Below are 7985 nucleotides of genomic sequence, written 5' to 3'. Positions count from 1 at the left end.
AGGGTGGGGAAGGAGAGTTATTTCATATATCCCGTACATGCTTGGATTTTTCCCGGGGGAGGCTAAACTCAAGACCCTGGAAATATTTGAACCCAGGAATAAAACAAAGCAAGAAAACTAAGTAAATGAACATAGGCGCAGGCTCTGTGGCTGTGTGGTAAGAAACTTGCTTCCCAACCACATGGTTCCTGGTTCAGTTCCACTGCGTGGCACCTTGGGCTATAGCTCCTACTATAGCCCCAGACCAACCAAAGCCTAGTGAGTGGTTTTTGTAGGCGGAAACTGAAAGAAGCCCGTCGTGTGCGCGATTGTGTGTGTGTTCTTTTATTCTTTCACTTGCTTCAGTCATTTGACTGTGGCCATGCTGGAGCACCGTCTTTAGTCGCGCAAATCGACCCCAGGACTTATTCTTTGTAAGCCTAGTACTTATTCTATCGGTCTCTTTTGCCGAGCCGCTAAGTTACGGGGACGTAAACATTGGTCGTCAAGCGATGGTGGGAGGACAAACACACACACAACACACACACACACACCACACACACACACTTCTTTCAGTTTCCTTTACCAAATCCACTCACAAGGCTTTGGTTGGCCTGAGGCTATAGTAGAAGACACTTGCCCAAGGTACCATGCAGAGGGACTGAACCCGGAACCATGTGGTCGGGAAGCAAACTTATTACCACACAGCTACTCCTGCGCCTACATATGTATGTATGTATATATATATATATATATATATATATATATATATATATATATTATATATATATATATTATATATATATATATATATATATGAATATACATGTGTATGTATATTTCTGTATGTATATATATATATATATATATATATATATATATACACACACATGTATATATGGGTACAGGACATCACTAACAGTAAACAACAGGAAATACGAAAACAACGAGAGAAACAAAAGGAAAACAGGACAAGTAACACAAAGAACGGACCCTTCATCAGCTGTCGGATGTCTATCTACGCCTCATTTCGAGCATTCAACGACAATATGAGTATTCGAAGACAATTGCTCCCATACGTTCTAAAATAAAAGTCGGGAACAAAAACAGGACAGAGGAGACATACAAGGAAACCGAAGGAAAACAAACATGGAGGGTCGTTGGATGAATGGATGGATGGATGGACGGACGGTTGGACAGTCGGTCGGTCGGTCGGTTACCACATAATGTAATTCGAAGCAAACGAGCGAAGCTACAGAAAGGAGATCGTCCCAATGCGACAGGTCAGCTACTGCGAGAAGCTGAAGAATTTATGACTCTACCCCTTAAAACAAAGGCGGAAAAGCTATGCAGTGATATGCATCTGGAAAATCCCGAAGAACTTGTATCAAAATTTGGATTGAAAGTTACAATGCATAGTGTCATGGATCCCAACATCGCCATCTCTTGAGACAAGACCAGACACTGCAGAAGCTTAGGTCTCAAGGGCCCACTGTCCTTCAGTATTCTCTGTAAAAACCTAAGAGACCTACGAGAGGTAGCTGTAGGTATGTTCAAGACAAAACTGGATCTCCTCTAGTCTAGAGTTCTGGCTGCACCTACATCGCAGTAGAATATGGAAATGAGGGCAGGATTCACCAAATGCCACATAGCAGAGGAGGTTTCAAGTAATGAAAGTGTAACAAAGCTAACAGAGGTACTCTAGAATGGCCGCAACTCTCGTGCTAAAGCTAGTAGTGGCTGTGTGGTAAGTAGCTTGCTAACCAACCACATGGCTCCGGGTTCAGTCCCACTGCATGGCACTTTGGGCAAGTATCTTCTACTATAACCTTGTGAGTGGATTTGGTAGACGGAAACTGAAAAAAGCCCATCGTATATATATATATATATATCTTCTACTATAACCTTATGAGAAGATACTTGCCCAAGGTGCCACGCAGTGGGACTTAACCCGGAGCCATGTGGTTGGTAAGCAAGCTACTTACCATATTTATATATATATATATACGTATATATATTATGTGTGTGTCTGTGTTTGTCCCACCCCCATCCCCCAACATCGCTTAACAACCGATGCTGGTGTGTTTACGTCCCTGTAACTTAGCGGTTCGGCAAAAGGGACCGATAGAATAAGTACTAGGCTTACAAAGAATAAGTCCTGAGTCTTGGGGTCGATTTGCTTGACTAAAGGCGGTGCTCCAGCATGGCCGCAGTCAAAATGACTGAAACAAGTAAAAGTAAGAGAATAAAAGAATAATAGAACGTATCTATGTTTTCGTGTGTGTGTGTGTGTGTGTACGTGTGTGCTGTAGTGAGCGAATTATTAGGATGTTGTTTTCCCTAACCAAGTGACTAAAGGCTCGAATCCCATTACCAGTTCTACTCATAAATGCAACGAATGTACTTAATATGAAAAGCAGTTGTGGCGGTCACTCAGTACATACTTAGCCGACCTGCTAAACATGGCAGCCAAAATCCTCTCGAACCACACTTTCAAAATTATTAAAAGGAAGGATTCAATGGCTAATGTCACCCTAAGTATATTGTCTGACAATATGATTGGATAGTCACGGATGGAAAGCCTGTTGATCAATGACTTGACTGTTGAGGACCAATCAGTTTTCATCATTGTTCATTGAATGATTAATTCACTTCGCAACCACAAAGACCCGGCTTCGATTCCATTTTGGGCAAGTGGCTTTATCATAGACTCAGGGTCGACCCAATACATCCATCCTCTCTGCTCACTATTCCTGGCAGTGTTGTAGCGGTAGAATCGTCAGACATCCCCTCCATAGGGTCTTACCAGAAGCAACCCCCAATACACTTTACGGCTGGATCCCCCAAGCGTGACCAATCGAGGCTATGGATACTATTCAACCATTTCCTTTTGGGTTTATCCTTGGGTCTCCTGCCAGTTGGTTTGGTTTGAAGAATCCGTCTTGCGATTCTTTCATGTGACATTCAAATCCCATTTCCTTAGTGCCGAAGCTGTGACCTCTCAATGCGGAGCAATAGCGGTTCGACTTGAAGAGGCTTCCTGAATTGGGCTTAGATGGAAAACTGTGGAGAAGCCAATCGGATAAACCGAATCGTACCTGTAATTCAAAGGGGCAGCCTTGTCACATACTGCATGGGTTCATATGTCCATGGAATACTCAGCCACTTCATGCCAGTCCAGTGAGCAAGTTGACATCGAAAGTACTTCCTCGTTGAACCAATCAGGGCACTTGTAAGGGATCACTCAACCTGCAAGAAACTAACGGTTATTCTTTAGTTCCAGGCCAACCCCTCTCCAGCGGACCTCTGATCAATCATGACAATCCCATTTATTTAAAGTTATCTTAAAATGTGAGAATCCTTTCTATACTTACGACGCTGGATTACGATTCGAGGGTGATTTTGCTCCTATTTTTAGCAGGAGAATCATTTCACTTCTCTAAGGAGCTGGGCCCTGATGATCTGACATATTTCATTAGCTCACGGAGCTGAATTCGAATTGCTTCAAATGCAAAAATCTATTCCGATTCTCTGCTGCCAGTAAAATGTCACGAAAATCTACTGCATGGTTTGCTAATTGCACCAAGAATTCTCCAGAAGCTGACGATTGGACAAGAGTACAACCAAGATCCGTCACATCTGCATCCTCGTTTAATCAATACGCTAGAGGACACACGGCCTTGTTTTAATGCAGTACATCCATACCGCATTAAAACGTCACATCTGCCAACCCCACGGTTAATCAATATAATGTATTCGACTACGACCATATTGCGTTGGAACTCGACATCTCCACCACCAACACCACCACCACCCTCGTTCTCAGCTACGAGTTGACAGAAGCAAACGCAAAATAGGGTGGGGTGGGGGTGTATACACGCTTCTAAGCAGACATGTATGTATGTAGGCGGCGAGCTGGCAGAAACATTAGCACGCCGGGCGAAATACTTAGCAGTATTTCGTCTGCCGTTGCGTTCCGAGTTCAAATTCCGCCGTGGTCGACTTTGCCTTTCATCCTTTCGGGGTCGATAAATTAAGTACCAGTTACGCACTGGGGTCGATGTAATCGACTTAATCCCATTGTCCGTCCTTGTTTGTCCCCTCTGTGTTTAGCCCCTTGTGGGTAGTAAAGAAATATATATAAGATAAATTGCTTTGTGGCATTTCGTCCGTCTTTACGTTTTGAGTTCAATTTCCACCGAGGTTGACTTTACCTTTCATCCTTTCTGGGTCGATAAAATAAGTACTAGTTACGCACTGGAGTCGACGCACTCTGCTTACCCACTCCTCCGATATTGCTGGCCTTGTGCCAAAATTCGGAATCACTTCTTTTAGTTGTGAAGTTGGTTCCAGTAAAAGTATAAAAATTCCACGATGTTGAGCAGCAAAGGGCTGAAGAAAATCTGTGTCTTTTCTTCTGTTAGCCGCAAGATATTTCTTTTTCTTCCTAAAACTGACCAGATATTAGTTGTTTCTCTAATACATATGTGATCAAAGGCATTCCAGCCGTGACCATCTAACTATTGCGGACAATTTATCTTAGACTATAATATCAAATACATAATTTCTTTTTTTTTAGAGAGATTGTTTTGGGGGAAATTTGACTACCGGTTCTGACAGGACTCTTGCTTATCCCACGCAGTGAATGCCTGTGTATTTAAAAAAAGGGGGAAATGTCAGAGGTGAAAGGCATGCCTAAGGTGCAAGTTTTCTCAGCCCGGTGGGATCGATACAATTACACCAGGACCCTGCATCTGGAAAAGAAACCGTGGTTTAGTCGAAATGTTTGCATCAAGTTCCAAGATGCTGTGCTAAACAGAGCATTTTAGACTTAATTCTACCCCTCACTCATACAAAATAGATGTAGGGTCACTATAACCCTTCATTCATTTTAGGACCTATAAACAGAAAAAGGGTCTGTGTGGCGGGGTCGACAAAAGGAATCAGTAGATATTCTTGAAGAGATTCATATGCATTCGTATATGTATAGGCATCATGGTGCGTACACGTATGAATGCATACAGATGCGTGTGTATGCATGTATTTCGGTGGAGTCACTCTCTTGCGACTCTGAGTACATCGGAACTTCAGGCAAGTTACACCAGCTGTCACTTGCCCAAAGACCTTGAGCACCTTACAGGCAAAACTCAGAGTAGCAAGAGAGTAAATCGGCCAAAATGAATGAATTATTCATTTTTATCATCATAGCCAAGTACGCTTTTTTTCCAATATTCAACACTAAACGCGCGTGTGTGCATGTGTGAGTGCATGTATATATATATATATATACACACACACACACTCAGGGAAAATGGCAGTCAATATAAAAGGGGTACCCAAAAGAAACCGGAATTTTGCAATGTTATTTTATTCACTTGGTTTTAAATGTTTCCACTTTCATCACCTTCAATCCACCGGTCCAGACGCGTTTTCCACTGTTCGAAGCAATGCTGGAACTCTTGCCAAGTGATACTGTTTAACGTCTCCATCGTATTTTCCTTCACTTCTTCCACATCAGCAAAGCGTTTTCCTTTGAGGACTTTTTCATTCGAGGAACAGAAAAAAAAACTCTGAGAGATCAAGATCGGATGAATAGGGAGGGTGGGTAAGCGAGGTCATGCCGTTTTTGGCAAAAACTGTCTCATACTCAAGGCGGTGTGCGCAGGCGCATTGTCGTGATGAAAGCTCCACTTTGCCACAGGTCGGGGCGTTTTCGTTTCACCGCGTCTCAAAAACGCTTCAGAACTGCTAAGTAAGATGTCTGGTTAATTGTTTGACCAGAAGGACCAAATTCTGTGTGGACGATTCCTTTCGCATCGTCTTGACATTAGACTTCACTTGACGCACTTTTTTTTGGCGGCGGGGCGTGATGACATTGAATACTTCCATTGACTTGATCGCTGCTTCGTTTCTGGGCCGGAGCCATAACACCAGCTTTCGTCACCAGTGATGACCTTCGGAAAAAAGATTCGGATCAACTTCCAACAGTTCGTTCAGTCGTGGCTGCTTTTGATCTTTCCTGACCAAACGAGACAGAAAATTTTATTGCAACTCTTTGCATTCGCAATTCCTCGCTCAAAATCCGTTTGGCAGGAGCTCCAGGACACACCAGTCGTATCAACAAGTTCGGCGACGGTCCTCCAAGATCAGTTTATGAATTTTCGTGATGTTTTCATTCGTTCGGGAAGTTGACGGTGTTCCTGAACGAGGTTGGTTTTCAAGCCACAAGTGACCATCCCTAAAACGTGAAAATCACTCGTAGACTTGTGTTTTGCTCTTGGCAGCGTCCTTGTAAGCTGTTTGAAGCATGACAATAGTTTTGGCCACCCGTTGTCCCCAGCAGAAAACAGAATTTCACGGAAGCACGCCGTTCCTTCGTTTCAACCATCGAAAAAAATCGACGAACAGGAGAGAAGCACAGCAAAACAAAGACGCACTACGTGACAGTACGACTTTACTCGACGACACCGGTTGGTGGACTGATGCCTGAGGGTCGCATTAAGTGGATTCTCGCGGCGGAAACCTGAACTAAAACGGGCTTGTCGCACAGAGAACGTTTCCGGTTACTTTGAGGTACCTCCTCGTCTACACGTATTTACATGAGAAATGGCGGTCAGTTCTGAGTGTCTTTCTTACCTTATCTTTACTCTTTACTCTTTTACTTGTTTCAGTCATTTGACTGCGGCCATGCTGGAGCACCGCCTTTAGTCGAGCAAATCGACCCCGGGACTTATTCTTTGAAAGCCCAGTACTTATTCTATCGGTGTCTTTTGCCGAACCGCTAAGTGACGTGGACGTAAACACACCAGCATCGGTTGTCAAGCAATGCTAGAGGGACGAACACAGACACACAAACACACACACGCATATATATATACATATATACGACAGGCTTCTTTCAGTTTCCGTCTAGTTTGCACTCAGGACCATGTTGTTGGTAAGCAAGCCACTTACCACGCAGCCACTCCTGCGTCTGCCGTAGAAAAAGAAATGAAAACGGCGAAAGGAAACGGCAGATAAAGAAACAGAAAGAACACAAGAAAAATGGAAGAACGAGAAAGTGAGAGAGAGAGAGAGAGAGTGGAGGGGGTGAGAGGGATTTGTTCTTATAAAGAATTATAAAGAAATAAAATAAAGCTAAAGATAAGAAAGAGAGAAGAGGGAGAGAGAAGAGGGAGAGAGAGAGAGAGAGAGAGAGAAGAGAAGAAGAAGAAGAAGAACGAGAGGAAGGGTCGTGGGAGTGTGGGGTGGGGCTGGGGCTGGGTTGACTTTGAATAAGTTGTAAGAGAGGAACAGAGAAACACGTCCACACTGGTTGGGAAAAGTATATTTAGTTGGTTGTAGTCTAAAAATAGAGCGGTAAGAGGGAGCCTGCAGCTAAGTACAACAACAACAACACAATAGTATATTCCTCCTCCTCCTCTTCTATCCTCAATCAATGCTCATTTGCCTTCCTTTTCTTCTCTCCTCTCTCTTCTTCTTCTCCTCCTCCTCCTTTCTCGTAATCCTCATTACATCAACGAATGGTAAACTTAAAACTATTAACTGTTTGTTTTCTCTCCCTCCTCCTCTCTCTCTCTCTCTCTCTGTCTTTCTTTTTTACTCTCTCCCTCTCTCCCTCTCCCTCTCTCTTTCCATTATCTTATATCTTTCATCTTTTACTCGTTTCTGTCATTAGACTGCGGCCATGCTGGGGCACCGCCTTCAAAGAGTTTTTAGTCGAAAGAATCGACCCCAATACTTAATATCTTTTTTTTTTTTTGTAAAACCTGGCACTTTATTCTATCGGTTACTTTTTGCCGAACTGCAAACATAAACACCGGTTGACAAGTGATGGTGGGAGACAAACAGACACACACACACACACACACATATATATAGAGAGAGAGAGGGGGGAGATTAGATGTGTATCTATATACGTTATACTAGATCTGATCAATAAATATCCGGACTGTTGCTATAGTAACGAAGCTAAAGCATGCAGAGCGAAGCTGCTCGACAAAGAT

The sequence above is a fragment of the Octopus sinensis genome, linkage group LG2 (genome assembly GCF_006345805.1).
Source record: "Octopus sinensis linkage group LG2, ASM634580v1, whole genome shotgun sequence".
NCBI lineage: Eukaryota > Metazoa > Mollusca > Cephalopoda > Octopoda > Octopodidae > Octopus > Octopus sinensis.
Note: the sequence above shows the minus strand (reverse complement) of the source record.